Source organism: Nyctereutes procyonoides, unplaced genomic scaffold (assembly GCF_905146905.1).
Source record: "Nyctereutes procyonoides isolate TBG_1078 unplaced genomic scaffold, NYPRO_anot_genome, whole genome shotgun sequence".
Lineage (NCBI taxonomy): Eukaryota > Metazoa > Chordata > Mammalia > Carnivora > Canidae > Nyctereutes > Nyctereutes procyonoides.
In genome coordinates this window covers 187249-209694 of record NW_026575032.1, presented here as the reverse complement: position 1 = coordinate 209694, position 22446 = coordinate 187249, and the positions used below count along the sequence as shown (strand labels likewise).

The following is a 22446-nucleotide window of genomic DNA, read 5'->3' as shown; positions in this document are numbered from 1 at the left end:
CTAACCTACTAATTCAAACACTGGTTTTATCGAGAACCAGTCTTAGAGACACACCTCAAAATAATGTGTTATCTCGGCATCCCATGGTGCTCTCACATTAATAATGTATAATTAACCATCACATCAAGTAACCTAAAACAATTATTCAAAAGTGGGAGTGTCTAACTCCATAAGAAAATACACTTATTACAACTGCTGAGCTTTAATTCTAGCATATATTGCTGACGAATCTAAGATTCACTTTCCAAAGCCAATCTTCTCTGTAAAGTCAGATAAAATTTAAAAAATAAAATAAAACTATTTGAATATTTATTTTCTAGGAAAAGATATGATCATCAATAAGAATGACTCCTTATAAATGGAATGAAAAAATATTTCTTTAGATTTTTTGAATTTTTAGTGTCAAGAGTTTTATATACTATGAAGTGAGTCATTATTTTATTTATGTCTTTATTACTTTGAACAAATATTTCATTTATGTGAAAATCCAGAATGCAGGGAAGAAATTTTGTAACACCAAGAATTTTCAGAGTCAATAATCATTTTTCATTTCCTGGTGCATTATATCCATTCAAATATATAACACAAAATTGTTTTAATCAACATTAGAACTTTATTTGTACAGCTGGATATCATTGAAATAAAGATATGAAATACTTTTGACTGATTTCTTTTTATTAAGATTCAAAACTATCACAATGTTTTAAAGAGAAATACAATAAGTTGAAAATATGTTTTTAGAAGTAAATATTCTTGTTAATTTTATATACTCCTTTCAACAGTCCTATATAATAGTACAATAAGACTAAAATGATATCCGGGGTGAAAATTGAAAACCTCCAGATTTCAAATATTTTCTTTCATCTTAGGCTATCGCCCAGAAAACATGACCACTATTGTTTGAAAAGGAATACAAAAAGAATCTTTTTTAAATGAGAGAAAGATATTGATTATTGATGGTAGTTGCAGGTATAACTTATTGTACATGTAACTAAATGTTATCAAAAGATTCACTTTGATGTATAATTCTTTAATAAATTTCATGGACTTCAGGTCTGTAACAGGTCAAAGGAAATCTTGTTGTGCTCCTTTTCTCTTTAAAACACAAAGCCAACTCCACATTATTGTGGGGTTTTTTTTGAGTAAAACTTGGGATTCAGAATTATCTCAGGATTGATGGTAAATTTATTTAAGAAATTTTCTAACAGTTTCAATCAATCTTTAGTAGGTCCAATTTGGTCCTTATTGAAATTTACTTATTCCCTATCCCTAAAGTGAGGAGACTTCAAGAGAAACCAAGTAGACTTTTCATTTATGAAAAATGTTTGAGTCACTACTTTATGCTAACAGAAAAAGACATGAACAGATTAAGAAGAAGGAAGACAGTTCTTGATGTTTCTAAACAATAAAGGAAAAGAAGATATTCTATGCAGATGACCCCAAGAATTACAATAATGACAACACAAATTCCCCTAGTGGAAGATATCCGAGGAGTCACTCAAAATAACTAAATTAGAAAAGTTGAAATGCCCACCACAACCTCAGAAAGCAGAGAACAAACCTGTGTAGACAGGACACACTGACTGCAAAATGACAAATAGGTGACTTTCATGACATGTTGTGGTATCAACAATCATGCTTCAGGACTTTGATTTTCATCTCCAGCTTCCCCACTACACAAACAAGCACACACATCCATATTCTCACACTCCTGCACTCAACTAGATCTATTTGCAGACTCAGCCTTTCCACAGTCAGGATACCTTTAAATAAATTAGACCAAACAAGATAACTTAGAAATGCTCTGAACTCACCAAAGCAATTGCTTGTTCACCTTCTATCTAAATCTAGAATAAATGTTTCCTAGGTATTCTGATATCCTAATGACAACTTCCTGATAAACCACTGAGAACGAATCTTCATAGATTCATATTTTATCACTATGAAACTCAACCCTACTTTTGAAATACAGAACTTAACTCATTTTGCAAAGAAGGAAAACAAGTTGCAAACTTACAAAGATTTAATTAATGAAGCAAATAAACAAATCGCCAAACTATCTGCAATTGCTGGAATTACATTTTGAAAAAACCTAGCATCCAGGGTCATGTACCACATAAGGTTAAGTAATTCATATTACATGATGACACTCGCTTTCGGGAGTTTTTCTAGTTATTAAAACCATTTCACTGAAGTGAGTTGCATACTTTATAATTAAGTAAAATAAAAATGTGATGCTTTTGTAGGGAGTGAGCAAAACAAACTCAGAGAGCAAGATGTCTTCTTCTAGGGCAAGATGATAACTTACCTGTGAGTCTCACTCCCTGTTGCTATTGTGGCTGTTGTTTAAAGATTTTAGTCTTAGTTATCTCTACACTCAAGGTGGGGCCCAAAGTCACAACCCCAAGATCAAGAGTTGCAAGCTCCACTGACTGAGCCAGCCAGGTGCTCCTCTTACTCCCTTTTAAGTGAAATTATGTTACAAATAATTCACATTCTAGACCTCAAGTTTTTTACTTTCAGTTTTGGGTCTGGTGGTATCAGGACACATCCTGAAGAGAAGGTCTATGGGACCATTGACCCTACTAGAATTTTCTTCTATTTGTGGCATAGTTTGGGAGTTGAGCAAAGGTCCACTGTTGAGGAGGCGGCAGAGATAACAGGGATGGATGTCAGGCCAATGTGGAGAGGCAAGATACTGCCGGGTGGGAAGGCAAGAGAAAGGTAGAATTAGTGAGGGTATGTTCAATGGCACTGGACTAAGAGGCTACTAAAAAGGTTCAGTGTAAAGAGTCACTGCCTTAGAATCATTAAGCCTCTTTGATTACTTAGCTATTGTAAAACATAATATACAGAGAGGGACCCGGTGAACAGAGGACGTTCCCAGTACACCAAAATCCTATATTGTGCACTAATATTTTGTTCTCATTTCAGCTAAGAAGTTCAACAATGGCTAAGTAACTATCATGTACAATGCACAATGCTAGATGTTTGGAGGAGTCAAAAATGAATAAGCCACAATCCTCCCCCTGAGAAATTTTTGATGCGAGAATCTGAGAAAAAAACGAGAAAGAAATATTACTACAGCATCTACATTTACAAAGGACAAAATCCAAACACATCCTTCTATTTAAGCCTCATAGCAAACTTATGAAACACCTCACGTACTTTTCATCATATTTAATTGATGGTTCAAAGAGGTTCAAGGAGGTTAAGAGAATCTCCTATCATGTAAAAAGTATTTAAAGAAAGAACCAGAGCTAGGGTCTGGATTATCTAAAATTAGAAATAAACTTTGACCATTGCTTTTTTTCCCCACAATATGTGACAGGTGTGTGTGTGTGCACATGCACGCACGTGCGTGTGTGTGTGTGTGTGTGTGTGTGTAGCTAATATATATTTCCCTACCTTTCCATGGAAACAGTCATGAAAATATAGAGAGATAACTGCAGTTTCAATTAAAGGAAAACCAAAATTAACGAACTGAAATTTTCCATATTGTAAAGAGATTTTAACTTGCCTGAGGTGGGACTTTAAAACAGAGAGAACTTGGGTGCCTGGGTGGCTCAGCGGTTGAGCATCAGCCTTTGGCTCAAGGTGTAATGCCAGAGGCCCAGAATCGAGTCCCACGTCAGGCTCCCTGCACGGAGCCTGCTTCTCCCTCTGCCTGTGTCTCTGCCTCTCTCCCTCTCTGTCTCTCATGAATAAATAAATAAAATCTTCAAAAAAAAAAAAAAAACAAAGAGAAGTTGCCGCTCATCCCTTATGGAATATCCTTAGCTAAAATACTCGGAGCTTAGTACCTAGCAAGCTTTAAGCCAGTAACCCCCACAACCTCTTTCCATATTTTATAGGGGTAGATGCTTTTTGAAGTTTCCGTACCATGTAATAGCATCACTAGCATTCCCCATGAGTTCATTTCTTTCTACAGCCACCCATTCTGCAGCCAGCATTTTCTGTAAAGTAACACAGTTGGAACTGGAAGTGCACAGTTCACACTGATGATGTAGGACGTTAGAATTGCACCAGAAAGGGGAAGAAGGTGAAAAGGTGAAAAGCCAAGAGAACAGCATACCTGGAGATGGTGTTTTCTCATGCACTTCCTCAAGGAAGAAAGTTCAATAAACTGTTTCAAATTGTCCTTAATCCATGGAACCATGTCTTCAGCTATGACAGAATGTATAGGCTCCTGGTTCAGGGTCTACACCACATCTTATGTGACAGAAAGCCCGCATCCCAGGGTGTCTTATGTTCTTCTAGGTGATAGGGGATACCATGAGACCCATAAATCTTATGGGCATCGCTTCTTTTTCTGTAAAATGAGCTCCATCACCAGTAGCAGTAGCAATGATATGTAAAATATCATGACAAAGAATAAGAACTCAGCAAATACAGAGAATTTGGTGCTGGGAGAAACAGAATAGGGGGGAGTCCATATTAAAAAATAAGCATCCATTCCAGTGAGAACAATTCTCTACCCCTTCCATGAAGAAAGGGAAAGAATATTACTTAAATCTTAGCAGGAACCTAGCTGGTCCAGACAAGGTATTGTGCCTCTTTGGAGGCTCAGTGTTACTCATAGTTGACAGCCTGGGTACACACCTAGAACAGTAGCCAGGCTGGGGAAAGGGAAATCCGTGCTGTTGAACACATACATGACCTCTGCCCTGCCACCATGGCCACGCTGTCCATGAGTCCATGGTGCAAACCCTGGGGAAGGTGGGGAAGGAGGCTGACTGACACCCACAGAATTGTCATTCTGTGACCCTATTTTGGCAGCCCCTCCTACAGTAAAGGCTCAGGGGGACATCCACCCGGGACACGCATACTGCCATACTCTGTGTTTTCCAACTTGCCTGCCCATTACCTCTTTTGTGGACTCCTTATTGCTGATCCTCTTGTTCCCTCCAAGTCACTTCCAGCTCCAAACTGACACTCACTACCAACGAATACATGCAGATGCATACTTCTACAGGGAATAAACACCAGATGTATTGTTCAAAGTCTGCCTTTGGAGAGGTTTCTCCTTCTTCAGTTTCTTCCCTAGGCCAAGTGGCAGCCTACTTTAGGGTTGTACCAGAATCATCTGGAAACAGGGTCAATTTTTCTCTCCCTGGGTTAACTGGTTATCAGAAACTATCCATGAGGTCTTAGTTGTGGTTTGAGGGAAAGGTGGCGATACAGCAGAAGTGGGTGTCATGGAGATATGTTATTGACAGGTACAGTATTTTCATACCTGTAGGGCCTGCTGAAGCTTCACTACCCATATACCGCTTTTTCTTGATTATGTACAGCGGCTGCACCTTTCACACCATTCCTTGAAGAGTTATATCACACCCAGTTTGTAATGGATACCTCAAGTCTTATGGTCACTCAATGTCCTGTGACCAGCTCCTCAGTCTCTTTAAGAGCCTAGCAGCAAGCCAAGAGCCATTTTTCAACACACGTTGGACGAAAAGGACATGGAGTTCTTCCACATTTCTAGAATTCCACACTGTGATTGTCACTGGGGCTTACTGAAGCCTCTGTTCAGTACAGTGATCTGCTGCATACTCTCAAGCATCACTGTGTGACCTGCTTATCCTCCAGGATGCACCAGCTCCAGAGCTGCCTCTGGTCTTCACCAAATTAGGCAGCTTTGTGAGCGATCCTGTAAATGAGTTGAAGCAGCATTTGCAAAGATTGCATATTTTGTCTTCAAATTTAAAGATGCCAAAAAGTATTGTGCCTCTTTCATGGAGGCAGGTGTTCCCAGGTACAGTAACTTATCCTTCACATTGGAAGGGTTACAGACATGCTGCAGACCATGGAGCTCTGAGGGATTTTACATGGCACATCCATCCCTGCAGAGGCCAAACAAGCATGCTAAACTGAGATTTAATAGAAACTCACATCTATGGCTCATTCGGTAGTTCAATTTTTAACTTTTTTGAGGAATCTCTATACTATTTTCCACAGTGACTACACCAGATTGCACTCTCACCCACAGGGCAATAGGATTCAGTGTTTCACTTTTTTTTTTCAGTGTTTCATTTTTTGACTTACATATCAAGTAAGTCAGTATGCAGCTCATGCAGATGTTATGTGAGTCCTAAGAAGATGGTGGTGCCTGTAGGGCAAATCTTTGCAAATGATCCTCATGCTTTGGTCCTGTTGCCCATCTGCACTTTGTGTGTGGCATTTAAGAGCTACCACATAGCACTGCATTTCTGGTATCCCATCATCCTGCTGAAGTGGTCCATTTCATCATGGCATCTTCCTCTGTCATCTCCTGCTTTCAGAAGGCACTTACCACAGACCTTCCTAAGGAAATTGATGCTTCTCTTGTCAATGTGCTTTGGTAAAGGCAATGTTTTGGCAAATGTTCTGGGGTATACCATGATGTAATGGAAAAAATGGAGAACATGATAAACCCTCAACATTTCACTTCCTCTAGGTCAAGATAAATTAAATTGAGCTTGGTTCACAACCCTCTGTCAGGAGCTGTCCTAATGTAATCTAATACACAGAGGGCAGGGAGACACTGAAGAAAGAAGCAACACTCCAGGTAGGAAGATGGAAGTTTTAATAACAGCAAAGAGGACTTTGTATACCACACTTATCTTGGGCAGCAGCAAGATGAATGGATCCCTGCACCTGCCCTCCAAATCTTAAGTTTGTAAGGAGGCCCTAACTGGGCTCAGTCACATACACCATACAAGTGCTTTCAACATCACATCACCATCTCAAGGCTCTGTCCTTGGAAGAGGAAAACGCAAGTGGAACCCATGTTCCAAGGACAGGGAAGAGGTGAGGAGCCTCCAAGCGCCCAGTCCAGCTCATGGGTCAGTCAGTGGTCAGGTCTTTGTGTTCATGTTCCCCAGCAATGCTATAATAAATGATCCTCAAATATCAGTGGTTTTATTTGTATATGAAAGATTTAGGTTTTATTTATACCACTTGTTCATAGCAAGTCAGCAAGGGGGTTCTACTCCCAGAGTTACTCAATAGACCAAGCTCATTAAATAGCCACCACCTTGAAACATTGCCTGTCACCAAAGCACAGGGAAGAAATGCTCTGGAAGTGTGGATTCAGCAATTAAATGAAATAGCCTGCAAATGATGTGTGTCAAGTTCTCCAACAGTTTATTGAACAGAATTAGTTACACACCCTCTACTAACTAACAAGGGCACTTTTGTGATGTTCTCAGTAGAGGACTTGAAATATTTGTTAATGAGGGACGCCTGGGTGGCTCAGCAGATGGGCTTCTGCCTTCAGCCCTGGGCGTGATCCGGGTTCCGGGATCGAGTCCCACATTGGGCTCCTTGCAGGGAGCCTGCTTCTCCCTCTGCTTGTGTCTCTGCCTCCCTCTGTGTGTCTCTCATGAATAAATAAATAAAATATTTTTTTGAAGATTTTGTCAACGAAAATTAATGTCTACCACAGCTGCCATCATGACATGGAAATCTGACACCCCATTTTAATCTAATGGAGGCCACCACTGAGACTTCTCTTTGCCAGTCAAGCAGATTTTCAGTGCTGATCTCAGCCTCTTGAACATATCTGAGCACACTGAATGCACATCTCTAATAATTGCCCGTATAGATAAATTCAATTTGCAGTAACGACCTTCTTCCTTCCTCATCAGCACTCTTTGAATTGATTCTCATACATATTGCTCTAGTTTCTACCAAGGTAGATTAAAAAATCTTAAGATACTTTGCTTTCCATTCCATAATTGTTCTCCTGAGACATGCTGGAATCTGACTTTAATGTGGATCTGATGGCAATGATGAAGCAGACATGAAGAGAATTAGAATCCCTTTGGGGGTAACTGCCTCAAATCAAACCCTTGCAGGACTTTCAAGCAAGACAGCACAGGCTTCATCTGTGAGAAGGGACTACTGATATCAAAATAGCTCATCAAGTCTTGGTGATTCACAGAACCCAGGTTCATCCAAATCCAGCAACTGTTCCTTCTCTCTCATTTTTTTTATTTTATTTTATTTATTTATTCATAGAGAAAGAGAGAGAGAAGCAGAGACACAGGCAGAGGGAGAACCAGGCTCCATGCAGGGAGCCTGATGTGGGACTCGATCCGGGGACCCCAGGATCACGCCCTAGGCTGCAGGTGGTGCTAAACCGCTGTGCCACCAGGGCTGCCCCTTCTCTCTCATTCTTAAAGTTACACACTTATGTAATCAATGTCCTAAATTTCCCATAGAAATGTGGGGGGAAAATAGAGGGAGACAAACCATGAGAGACTCCTAACTCTCTCATGGGAAACAAACAAAGGGTTACGGAAGGGGAGATGGGTGGGGGGGAACGGGGTAACTAGGTGATTAGGCACTAAGGAGGGCACTTGATGGGATAAGCACTGGGTGTTATACTATATGTTGGCATATTGAATTTAAATAAAATAGGAAAGAAAGAAACAAACAAACAAAAAAATAGCATTCCTAAGAACCTAATAAAAATAAAAGCATTACTATATAAGCCTGTAACTATGATTATTAATTGCAATATTATTCACAGTGCTAAAAACTTGGGTAAAAGTTTAATTATCAACCAATAGGAAAAGGGTTGCCTAAATTGTTATATTTATACTTTGGAATAATATGTAGCCCACTATAAAAAAAATTAAAATTTTACCACATGAAAAAAAAAGAAATGTGATGAAGCTATGAATTCAAACTGCAAGATCAGACTCTTATTTTTTTAGCTATATTAACACTAGGTTTACAAGAAAAGACATTCTTAGAGCAGTCAGAGAAGGTCTCCTGTCCTCAGGGCATGCTGTGAAATTACCATTTAAAATTCAGGACATTTTATTCGCTTTCTTTAAGCCTTTTATTATTCTGGAATTAGCCACTACCTAAAATGGAGATAAGTATCCTTTAGTTCCATCACAAAGGTTTATCACAGCAGTTACAGAATGTGCCTCATGGGGCACCTGGGTGGATTGTGGTTGAATGTCTGCCTGAGATCCCTCTGCCTATGTCTCTGCCTTTCTCTGTGTCCCTCATGAATAAATAAATACAATCCTAAAAAAAAAAAAAAAAAAAAAGAATGTGCCTCAAATAGCCCCTTTCTTCCAAGGAACCTCAAGTAATCATGTAATAGGTAGTTTTTCTACTTATTCAATTAACCACCAGTATCTCATTTTTCACTGGCAATTAGGTCATTTTGGCTTTTAGGCCAAACTGCTAAGATAATCTCAGATTCCATACTATGTAAATCTGTTTATGGGAATAAGTTTCAGTGCAGGAAAGAGAAATAAGTCTGGATGTTTCATACAGAAAAGGAATTGGGTACTTAAAATTTTGCTGAAATTAATGGAAAAGTGGAAGCCATAAGACTACCATCAGATTGCAAAGCCATGCCATGCAACTACTATCAAAATATCAGAAAACCGTTGCTGTTATTCTCAAGGAATTCTCAGGAAACATCTGGAAACTGGTGTTGCTATCACAGCTGCCCATACCACCAGAGAGGGACATGTGCAGTCTGGCCTTTAAATAATTTGTGTCTGCCAGAACCTGTCAGTCAACTATGACCATCACAGAAAGAAGAGCCTCTGTTTCATCTACCTTCCAGATTTAATGCAAGTGCATTTCTTTGAAATGTATTTAATCCTGCAAGGTAAAAATGACCTAAAAAGTACAAATTGTATTTGGCTTTCTCTAAGTTAATTTATAACAAAATGCAATCCCTAGGAAAATTTCTCCTTTAAAAAAAAAAAAAAACCTGGTAGTTGTGAAACTGATTCTAAACTTTTGAATAAACAGGGATCCCTGAGTGGCACAGCGGTTTGGCGCCTGCCTTTGGCCCAGGGCGCGATCCTGGAGACCCGGGATCAAATCCCACGTCAGGCTCCCGGTGCATGGAGCCTGCTTCTCCCTCTGCCTGTGTCTCTGCCTCTCTCTCAATCTCTGTGACTATCATAAATAAATAAAATAAATTTTAAAAAAAATAAAATAAAATAAACTTTTGAATAAACAAATGAGTCAAGAATATCTATGAAAAAGAAGAGTTTAATGAAAGGAGTTTATGTGCTCAGAAATGAAAATGCATTGTAAACTTATATCAGTACATATTGTGTTAATGATATAAGATGTGTGAGATAGACCAGTAGAAAAGAACAGTCATCCAGACAGAAATGATACATATAATAATGGAGTAGGGGATGACAATGGCTTCACAAATCAATGAGAAAAGAAGTTGTTTAATCTACCCAAATAATTTTTAGCAATTTGTAACAATACTAAAAACTCAAGTTTGAACCATTACTTCCTAACTTAGTCTACATATTCTTTAGATAACTTTATGTAAAGTTATGTCAATAAAAATGGAAAATTATATAGGTAAATACAATTTTTATGACTGAACTTCCCAAGATAAATGCCCTCCTATTGCTCAGTCACTGAGATCTGTCTTATCAGACTTCACTCATCACCCATGAAAAGTTTCTGCTTTCCTAGAGGTGGTGGTGGGTTGGGGAGGGACAGGTAATAAATAATTTTTAACAAAACTCTAGAGAAGGCCTTTGTCATTTTCTGAAGATATTTTCAACTAGCATTGGGAAAAACTTGCTATTATGAAAAAAAAAAAAGCATTCTTTAAAAAGAAAAAGATTTTATTTGAGAAAGAGAGCGCACAGGAGAGAGCATGAGAGAGAGCACAAGCATGAGGGTGGAGGGCAGGGAAAGAGGGAGAAGCAGACTCCCCTCTGAGCAGGGAGCCCCACTCTGGGACTAGATCCCAGGACCCCGGGGATCATGACCTGAGCTGAAGGCAGAGGCTCAACTGATTCAGCACCCAGGTGCGCCATAAGTTAAGCATTCTTAATTTGGTTCTAAAATTCAAACTCAAGGCTATTCTTTTAAATTTAAATAAATTAAAATGATAATCTACAGGAAGCATGTTTTTCTTAGAGAGAAGAGCCATGCAAAGATCTTAGGTGACAGTGGGTTCTGATGTGTTCAAAGAAGTAGGTAATGCATATCTGTTGAGTGAATGGATAATAGTTTAGCCAAAACAGAGTAACATCAAGCCAATGATAAAGTTTGAGCTCATGATATATCTTTCAGGTAAAATTGTTTGTAAAAATTCAGTGAACAAAGTAAAACACAAAATCATCATTTTCTATCTTGCTTTGCCTGAACTTTTGGTCTACAAGTTCTTTTGAAACTGAGATCAAACCCTAATTTGCTCTGCCTTGTATTGATGAACCATCCATACTGCGGACTCCTTTCACATTTTCAACCCATCTCTATTTCTCTCACAAGTCCTTCAGCTCAGCCATTGCTTATTTGCTGTTGTCAAGCACACCATATTCATTTCCATCCCAAATCCTTTGTTCTTAGTGTTTCTCTGACCTGGAATGCCCTTCTTCCTCCCCTGCTCTGTTTTTTATCAAAATGCTGTCAGAGCTTACTTCAGTCTTCTTCAGTCCCTAAAGCCTTCATTCATTCTCTCCACAACCTAAACTCACACAACTCTAAATATCTTTTTCACCCAGTCTACTAAATAGTAACATTATTATTGATATTACTTTCCATTTTAGGTTGACAAATTTCTAATAACTTATTTTGAATCTAAAACTTAGATTCAAAATTTTGAAAAAGTTGTAAGAGGTGTACAAAGAACTTTTGTATTTCTTTTACTATGTCACCCAAAATTTGTATTGTATTCTGAACTTCATACATATAATTAAATATATAATATATATTTTAAAAGATAATATAATATAATTATATATAATATGTATATTATATATATATATACATATATATAATATGTATATTATATATATATATATATATATATATATATAATTAAAATCTGTGGCCCTGGATCTAATTGAGGATCTCAAATTACATTAGTTGTCATATCTCTTTAGTCTCCTATTCAATTTGAAACAGTACCTTCATCATTCCCTGTTTTCCTTGACTTTGAGAGTTTTAAAGAGTATAAACCCTCCTACCTGAAAGATGTGCTTCACCTATTTCCATCTGATATTTACACACGTCCAGACTTAGGTCCTGTATCCTTCACTGGAACCTCACAGAAATAATGCTGTGATCTCAAGACATCATAGCAGAAAGCACGCAATCAAGTTCATGTCAGATTTTTTCACCATAAAGTCATAATTTTTCCATATGTAATTGACAAATATTTTATAGGAAGGTACTCTGAGACTTTATCAATACCTTATTCTTCATCAAACCTTTACTCCACAGCTTTCGTTTCCATGGATGACTCCTACCTGAACCCAACACCACTAAACTAATTGACAAAGGATGATTTTATTTACCAGCATTACAATTATTAGTTGGCAGTCTTCTGTAAACATGACCTTTGCTTTCTCCTTGCTTATTTATTTTTTAATTTGTTTTTATCAGTGTGGATTCATAGGTTTCTATTTCTTCCAATGGGTAATAAACTGTTGATATTATTATTTATTTTGATGATCAAATTGCTCTATACAAGTGGGACCCCTTCAAGGCAGGTCCTGTGTCTTTTTGAAGTGTCTCCAACAATTTTTTGGAACCTTTTTACTTTATGGCCCCATATTATATATAGGCTCAACTGGTACTCTTTCTGTGTCAGCCTTGAATCAGTCAATTATGCAGAGTCTTGGCTTATTTTAGGGGAATATGATATTTGGAAACAGAGGTCTGGTGCTCCACGTTCTGTTGCTACTGAGGTATATCATTGCTTCTAGGCCTTCTTAAGTGGATATATTTAGAAATTAAATATGCACACATAGACATACACATGTATCTAGATCTACTTCTGTATCTATTTACCTACCAGGGTTTTTTGTTTTGTTGGGTTTTTTTTGTTTTGTTGTTTTTTGTTTTTTGTTTTTGGTGAGTTCATGTCAACAACTCCAGTTCTATCTAATTCAATACTTTTCTAGTTTTCTTTCTTTACAAATTTGAAGTCCTTCCTCCAACAGTGAGAAATTTGGCTCCTAATATCCTTAATGTTTGCTTACTTGCTCATTCCTCCTGTATACAACAGATTTCCTAACCACCCATCCACCACTTCTGAAGCTCCACGTTTTTTTGGCCCCATTGTTACTTCATTGTCCTTGCAACTTCCTGGGCTTTGCCAGCCACTCGACTGGCTGACCTTCAGTCATAGCATTGTCTCCGAAGAAAGGCAAAGGAAGACAAGAGAAAGAAAAAGAGAAAAAAATTGTGAAAGAAAAAAACAACAGTTTTGTTTCATTCTTAAATAACCACAATTACTCTAATGAGATGTATGTGCCTGTCAGAGACACTGCACACCTTTTCAAACCCTGAAATTAGATCGGGCCTAACCACTGTCATTTTTCTGCTCCACTTTGATTTTCACACAAAACTTGCTTTTATCACATGACCAAAAACCAAACTTCACAAAGATAAAAAGACATAGAAAGAATTGCAGTTCAAACTATTGTTGAAGCTACATACTATCTCAAGCTAGTAATTGACATAGCTGCCAACAGATGTTAAAGTGGATTGAAGCCTCTAATTCTGAAATTTCCCATTTTTCTGAATTTAGGTAAGATATGAGTGACCCCAGGCAAAACTTTTAGAAACTTTTCCATTTTTCTCAGCGGAGCTGTAACGGAGTCCAAGCTTGTTCTGCTTCTCACTGCAGGAACAGCCAATATGCCAAGGGGCAAAATGTTGGGGTAAAGAAAAGGACTTTATTCAAAAAGCCAGCAAACTACCTTCCTAAAGAACTATCTCCCCTCAACTTGAAATTCAAGCTTCTTTTAAGTTCCTCTTCACATACAAGAACTTGGTCCTGTCATTCCTGTTGATCTTAAACCTAGGATAGTCATTTCTGTACATACTTCCTTTCTCCTCCAATGAGGTAGGTTTGGGGTAAAAAGCAGTTTTTGCAAATCTTAGCTGTGATTCTTGCAGGGCTAAGCAGAAGTTTCTAAGCTATAGGTCACAGTGGCAAGGAAAAAAGAAGCAATATAGAGCCAGACAGCCTTAGTTTCTCCCTGTTTCAGAGCCATTTTGAATATCCATTTTTTATAATTTTTTTGCTCCCTTCTTTGCTATAAAAATGAACGCTAACACACAAGCTATTGTTGAGTCTCCAAAGAAGGTTTAGAAAAACTGTCTTGGCTCTTTCTTTGGATGTAAACATCTTTGAAAATCTCAAATGAAAGAAATATAGAAACAGAAATAATCTAATAGGATTCATGGTAATTGTCTTTATAATAATCATCTTTGCCTTTGTTGTTGTACTTAATAAACCATTTTGGATTACTTCTCCTATACTTTATAACTTAAATAAGGAATCTCGTTTACTTATTTTGAATTATCAACCAGCCCAATCTGGAATTGTAATGGGAGTTTTGTTAGAACATTATATCCTGTAAGAAGATAACAGTGCATTCTTAATTTCTAACATTACAGAGTGTTCATTTAGGCTTTTGCCTAAATTTGTCTGGCCTTCAACAGGGTTCAAATCCAGTTAAATTCTTATTTCATCTAAACAGCTGCTATCTCCTTTTGCACATCTTTGCCTCAACTATAATAAGGCAGCAGTCTAAATTTGCATAACAATTGGCCCCTCTCCCAAGAACTTGAAGTGTGTTCTAGCCAAATGCAGATTAAATTGGCAAAGTAATAATGCCCTTCAAATTGTTGTATCCTGTTTCAAAAATGAAGTATAACTCCTAGAAACTAAAAAACAAGTTGTTCTTCAACTTATATGCTCTTCTGTTACACTGAAACATAGCTTGAAGCCTTGCAAACATCCACAGAGAGAAAACAGGATCAACAATGAACTGGCTGTGACCCTCACTTTGGCAGAGGTCACACCAATCCACTGACCCATCAAGCCTACCTGTTAACAAGTGATCACAAGGGAAGCTTTACCACTAATGATTTTTTTTTAAAGTTTCAGTACAGTACAACTCTAGAGTTACTAGCTAGAACTTGCTTTAGAATTCAAGTGTTCAGCATTAAAGATTATACTATGATTGAACATAAAAGAAATTCAGATATCTCGGGTTATCTAGTAAAGATAGAGAAGGTGCTTTGAATGTCACCCACTTACATTTCACTTTGTTTTCTTATTATGTGTGAAAAATATAAGACAAAATTGTCTTTTTTTTTCTCATTTCCAATTCCAGCCCTAAAATGGTAAGGCTCTTTCAGGATGAAATCACCAGACTCAGACTGGCCCTTCAACAGAAGGTCAAGGGGGGTAGTGAAGTCACCTCCATCGGTAGACACCCAGACACTTCTCGGCTGAACAAGTCTGGGCTTAATTCTTGCCATTTCCAAATTCACAGTTCTCTTGGGACATGTCATTTCAAGGAGCTGCAAAGGATGAGAAATTCCACCCCAGAGAATTCTGTTTATAAGAAGTTATTCACATTTAATAATCTCAGGAGATATGAACACAGCAATGTTGAAATTACCTATTAATTGTTAATCCTTGGAGAAAAAATTAGACAATTATTTTTGAAAACATGAAAAGCCTCATTATAATAAAAATTAGATTCCCACATGTGATTCAGCTTCTACTCATTAATTATGGAAGAGTTAATAATTACTAAATTGCCAGAAGTGAAAAATAAATCTTTTGTCACCAGAGAAGTCCTAGTTTTTAAAAGAAATGATCAAGAATATTCTATTGGCTTGAAAGCTTTTGGCATTTCAGACTTTTCTAATATATACACGAACCTGCTTAACTTTCCCCATGTAATTTAAGGCTGATTTTCTCTTACTTTTATAGTAGTTAAGATTTTATTTATTTCCTTTAAAACATATTAATTAGTAGTTTAGTGTATTTTTCTTTCTGACAACTCCATTTCACTTTTTTTTTATAATTCAAATTCACATTTTTATTTAATATACTCTGGAACATCATGTTAGAGTTCTGACTGAAACAGTAATCATAATGGTTTTAAGTTTTACAAAATTACATTCAGCAGCTGCAGGTTCTGAAAGTTGTTTCATGAAATTAAAGACGGGTTTAAATAAATAAGGAAAAAGACATTTAGGAACTAAACAATGCAGACGGAAGTCATCTGTTATGAGTCTAAGGATAGTGTTTTCTGGTTTTTGAAGATCTTGCTACTTTATTAACAATCAAAAAGTTACAAAATTTTGGCTTATCAATGTAGCAGGGGAGGGGAGGTTATAGATGTGCCTGGGTAATGGTCGCAGGGACGGGAACCTCAAAGCCAGGCCTTGTCGAAACTGTGAACCTGAACTGGACTTGAAGCAATTTCTGGGGAGCTGGGAGATTCACTGGTCTTTGATGAGAAATCATCATTAAAAGGATTATGGTGGGGGATCCCTGGGTGGTGCAGCGGTTTGGCGCCTGCCTTTGGCCCAGGGCGCAATCCTGGAGACCCGGGATCGAATCCCACATCGGGCTCCCGGTGCATGGAGCCTGCTTCTCCCTCTGCCTGTGTCTCTGCCTCTCTCTCTTTATCTCTCTGTGACTATCATAAATAAATAAAAATTTAAAAAAATAAATAAATAAAAGGATTATGGTGAAGAAATCACAGCCTTGACTTCCCGTTACTGAGAAAAAGCTCAGAGCCCTGTCTCTTCAGGAGGATGTGAGAAAGGCCCAAGCCCATTTATGTTACCCCTGTGATTTTCAGGATCAACGCCACAAGGTGGCCAATGCTATAAACTCTTATCAGCAATGATTTGGGTTTGGAGGGGTACCTGTACTGTCATTCCAGAGTAGAGAAAATATTTACTGGTGGGGAGGGGTGGGGTGTGGTGGAACTGGGGTCAGCAATCACTTCGCTCCACAGCAACAAAGACAGTTACTCAGGAGGGGTTTGTAGGAGAAAATTTTCTATTAAGGGGGATGACAAATGCACATCCCTTTCACTTTGGTGATTACAGGCATCAGTGGCCACATTTTAATCCGGGAAAGGCATTCATGGGTTGGTTGGTGTTCCTGGGCAGCATTCAAAACTGAACTCGATGCCTGGCTACTGATTTGGTATCTGTTCTGTGGAGATGTCAGGATTTCTCAAATCCAATCCAAAACTACTATCTGCAGTGAGCTTGCTACGTCAGATCCTAAGTACAGATGGTTCCCGTCAATACACATAGTCATCAGAATGCTCTCTCCAGGTTACAAGGAGAGTGTTGCTGTGCTGCAACACAGGGGACCTCAAAATGGAATTCCAGGTGAGTGCATAGTTAGTCTTCCTGGACGGGCCCACAGGATGGGAGCCACAGCTGTTTGTGCTGGGCTCAGTGTGCCTGCGCCACTTCCACTGGGGTCTTCAGGTCTGCAGTGGACTTGTCTAAGGGAGGTTTCTTGGAGTAATCTCGCTCTCCAGAAATGGTGCTTCCTACTTGGACATTCGTAGATCCTACTTCAATTGCATGCTGGAAGTCCATGGACATGACCATGCTCAGCTCCACCTGCTCAGGAGAGACACTCAGCTTTTTACACAGCTCCTCTCCAGGGAGAGTAAAACCTGGAAGTCCAGATTTGGTCCTTGACTGAGATCATGTCCAAAGTTTCCTATGGTCATCAGCCCCACAAATTCCAGCCTGGGGCACTTGGCATTTATATATTCCACCATGGATACTGTCTCTGAAGGCAGAAGGCCATGTTTATTCTGCTCTCCACTGGTGTTAACCTGGACCATAACCTTTAACCTTTCGGGAGAACCTCCTTTCCTGCCACAAACTGTTCACTTTGTCGGCCAACTTCACAGAATCCACTGTTTCCAGCATGAAGAGATTGGGGATGGCCATCAATTTGTTGACATTTTGTTTCTGTAGGTGGCCAATGAAGTGCCATTTGATCTCAGGACACGAAGACAGAATTTTAGGATTTGATGCTTTTTCTAGCAGTTCTTGAACATAGTTCTCCCCAAAAGTGCGCTGGCCATGACAGTAGGCTTCAGTCACCGTTTCCACAGGTTTGGTTTTGCTGAGTGCTACTAGCCGGGGCTGGACGGCTGGAAGATCCCGCGGCCACCACACCACCACCTGCTGCACGCGCTCGTTCACTGTCCGCAGTGCGAACCCGACTCCCAGCTCCGCCGACCTGCTACCAGCTCTCCACATCCCCCAGGACCAACCCCCCATTTCACTTTTAAAGATAAGATTCTCTCAAGACATAAGTTTGGCTTCAAGTTTTCAACATGGACTGATTTTTGAAAACATGCCAATTTTTAAAAATCTTATGGCTAAATTCTAACATCTGCCAATACAAGTCAAAAGTCTAGCCCTCAAAAAGGAGAAAGGAAGCATAAAGAGAGGGTGCTTACCTTTACAAATGACTCTATGTGTCATTTAATAGATAAAATAAAATTAAAGTTATTTAATTAAAGTTAAATAAAATTGTTTAAAAATGATGCATTTCCACAAGGTGCTTATTTACATTTTTCTGAGAGTACAAGTCTCTCTAGCAGAGCAAATCAGATAAATTAGAGAAAATTTGGTCACTCCTGGTTAAATCTTGAAAGCTTTGTAAAAGGACAGTAAAATAAATCTAAATGTGTCACATCAATATTCACCAATTGAATATTGCCCCTTGTCACCTCATACTAACATTAGGAAAGCTGAAAACCCTCTGTGGTTAACATGGCTCAAGTCCTCTTCCTAGTCACTGCAGTGCCTTCTAGAGTGTGACTTTCAGCTGCCACTTTTCTTTTCTTTTTTTTTTTTTTTTAAGATTTTATTTATTTATTCATGAGAGACAGAGAGAGAGAGGCAGAGACACAGGCAGACGGAGAAGCAGGCTCCATGCAGGGAGCCCAATGTGGGACTCGATCCCGGGACTCCAGGATTACATCCTGGGCTGAAAGTGGCACAAAACCACTGAGCCAGTTGCACTCAGCTGCCACTTTTCTAGTCAAAACTCTGCAGCTTTTAGTTCTTGTAGCCTGACATTTATGACCTTGGGCAATCTGATCTGACTAGAGCACTAGCCCTATGCTGTTCAGGTGCCAACTGATATCATTGCCAGTTATTATTTGCAAGGAAGACAGCCTATCCCTTCTTTCCTGGGAGCATATTATGTAAGGAGAAAATTTTGAAAATGACAGCTTCTGCTCTTCTCTACAGACCTTCACTGGGTCCTTTCTAAGGAGGCAAGATGACATATCTAATTGGGAGAATTTAGAATTGTATGAAGCATGCACTCTCCTGGCCTTTCCTGCTTAAAGTACATTAGCTGAGCAGGCTCGGCCTGATTAGACCAGAAAAGCTGCAATTGGAATTAGGCAAATTCAATTCTTAGAATAAGTGTTAAAAAGTGGTTATTTTTTGGTTATTTTTGGTTATTTTTCCTAAGCCAATCACTGCTACCCAGTCTTTGCAGTAATAATTTTGGTTCTATCTCTCTGACTCTTCTATTGCTGAACTAATTTATACTTCTTAATACAATGAAGGATGTGCCTAAATATCACTCTTTAAGTTCAAACATGAAACATGTAAATCTCCTGTTTAGATCCCGTTGGTTACTTGCTAGTCACTAAATACATCATTCTTTCCTGTTCCTGTCTAGAACATGTTGTCCCCTCCTTCTTAAACAGCCTCCTGCCCATCCTCACCTGATCTAACTAGACCTTGGTATCTTCCTCTGCCCATTTACATCCCAGTGAATGACATCAATATACAACCAGCTGGTAATGTCAGAAATGCAGGTGATACATCGACATCTCTTCATTCTTCTTCTTAAACTCATCAACAATCCTGCCAGTATCATCCTACAAGTCTCTGCTGAGTGTTTTCGCTGGTCCTCATCACCACCACTACCTGAATAGAAACCTCTTCTTTATAGGCCACTGCCATAGACCCTTAAGAGGTCTTTCTGCTTCCATAGTTGCTTTTTGCCTCCAAAGACTCTCAATCTTTCAGCCATAATGTCTTTTTATAAATGCAGATCTGATCCTGCACCACATCAAGATGTCCTGCCCAACAAGATGTATTTCCAGGAATATTTTATATATTCTAATTGTACATAAAGATATATTTTTTAAAAGGCAAATATGTACTTCCCTCTCCAGGATTAATTTACTCCTCTGGTCCCTTAGCTTTCTGCAAGCCAATTACCCTGGCTTTCTTACATCGTGAGGACTTGTCATGTTTCTCTTCATAGGGTTTTATACTTGCTTTTCCCTATGCCTGGAATGCTTTCCTCTCCACATGCTTAACTTTTAAAATTTCAGTTCACTTGCAACTTCTTTGCAAATCTTTTTTACTTTCTTGAATAGGAAAATGTTTCTATTTTATCCTTTTACAAATAGTGATTTATATTCCTCTATAGAATTTATCCCATTTGTAATTTGACATTTATATCTGTGATTATTTATAAAATCTGTATGTGTATTACCAAATGTAAGCCCTATGATGACAGAGGCTGGATCTGATTTTTCTCATATAACACAGTTCTAGTACACAGAAGTTGCTCAATAAATATTTAAGTGAATGTAAAAATGCACAGATGGATGGACAAACTCCCAAAGGAGTTGCAGAACTGAATTAAAGCTCACTCTGGTGTACTGTTTTCCTTGAGAGAGCAAAGATGACCAGCCAGTCTTCAAGACTGTGCTATAATGGCCCTTGCTTGGTAACAACATCTCTTGGGAAAAGCTTTCCATAACAAAGAGTAGTCAAGGAAGGCAGGGAAATTTTTGGCAGAAATAATTGCACATGTAAAGATATAGAATTGTGGGAAATAAAACGATGTTCAGAGAAGATTAAGTACATTGATTTCACTGCAATATGATTTTCAAGGAAATAAACTGCTTAAATGTCAATACCAAATTTATTAGTTAATTAAAAAATCAATGTGAAATAGAATGAATGGAATAAAGGGTGTCAGCTTTCATGAAGCTTACATTGTAGGGTTGGTAAAGACAATTAAAGAGTAAAAATTTCCTCATTCATTGTGGGTAGTAAACATGGGTACAACAATTTTAGAAGATTGTCACTATCTACCCAAACTGAAGATACACCTATCTTTCACTTATGATTATATGTTACAAAATTACACAATACTTTTCTAAACAAATATGTGTAAGTATGTTCATAGAAGCACCTTAAAGAAGCTGAGAAATCATCAAAATATCCATAAACAGTTGAATAAATAAATCAGTATATTCATATAATGGAACATTGTAGAACAAAGAGCATGAACAAACTACAATTACAGGTAACAATAGAGATGAATCCACAGATGTGATGTTGAGCAATAGAAGCCAGCCAAAGATAAGAACTCATTGTATGAATTCATCCATATAAAGTTCAGAAACAGGCAAAATTCATTCATGCTATAAAAATACAGGCTACAAGTTACTCTTGGGGGATTGGTGATTGAAAAGGAGCATAAGGGAGGGGGCACTTCATGACAGGTGACACTCTTCAGTCAGCAAGTACTGGTTTCAGGGTATATTCACTTTATAAAAACTGTTCTTTCATAATTTATGCATTTTCTATATGTGCATATAAAAACTGTTCTTTCATAATTTATGCATTTTCTATATGTGCATTAAATTAAAGATAATGTTTTCTACTTTTTCTATTTGCCTTTTTAATTTCTTCTTGAGCCAATCTTTATCATTTATATTTTGTTGAGAAATAATCATTTCAGCTAAATTTTCTAATTTAATGGTCTAAGATTATTTCCAACATTATTGTATTATGTTTAAATCTTGACTGTATCTATAAATACTCCTTTTCAACTTTCCTATTATTTAGGCTTTCCACTTTTTCTTTCTCTTAAAAGAAATTTATCTACTTTGTTAAAATTATTTTAAACAGACTATTTTTTAGAATAGTTTTAGGTTCGTGGCAAAATTGAAAAGGTACAGAGACTTCCTATACACCTCCTGCTCCTACACATGCATGACCTCCCTCATTGTCCACATCCCTCACCAGAGTGGTACATTTGTCACAATTGATGAACATATACTGACCATCATAATCACCCAAAGTCCATAGTTAACATTAGGGTTCAATCTCAATGTCATATATTCTATGGGTTTGGACACATGTATAATGACATGTACCCACCATTATAATACCATACATAGCAGTTGCACTACCTTTAAAAGTCCTCTGTGCTCTGCCTTTTCATCCAACTTGCCTCCCTACTCTCTTTTATCCACTCTGATCTTTTTATTGCCTTCATAGTTTTGCCTTTTGCAAAATGTCACATCATTGCAATCATATGTGTAGCCTTTTCAGATTGGCTTCTTTCATTTAGGAATATGCACTTAAATTTCCTCCATGTCTTTTTACAGCCTGACAGATCATTTCTTTTTAGCTTTAAATAATATCCCATTATCATCCTTATCATAATTTATTTATCCTTTTACCTACTGAAGAACATCTTGGTTGCTTCCAGGTTTGAGCAATTATGAGTAATATTAAACTTTTCAAAGAATAGCATTAGTTTCATTGGCCAGGGTATCATCCCCAATTAAAAGATGAGTCCTAGAAAGGTTA

At 37.9% G+C, this 22446-nt stretch overlaps 1 pseudogene; it reads right to left on the bottom strand.

Moving 5' to 3' along the window:
• Window positions 1-17229: 17229 nt before the first annotated feature.
• On the bottom strand, window positions 17230-18057 carry LOC129504410 (pyridoxal phosphate homeostasis protein-like; annotated as a pseudogene).
• Between the last annotated feature and the right edge of the window lie 4389 nt (window positions 18058-22446).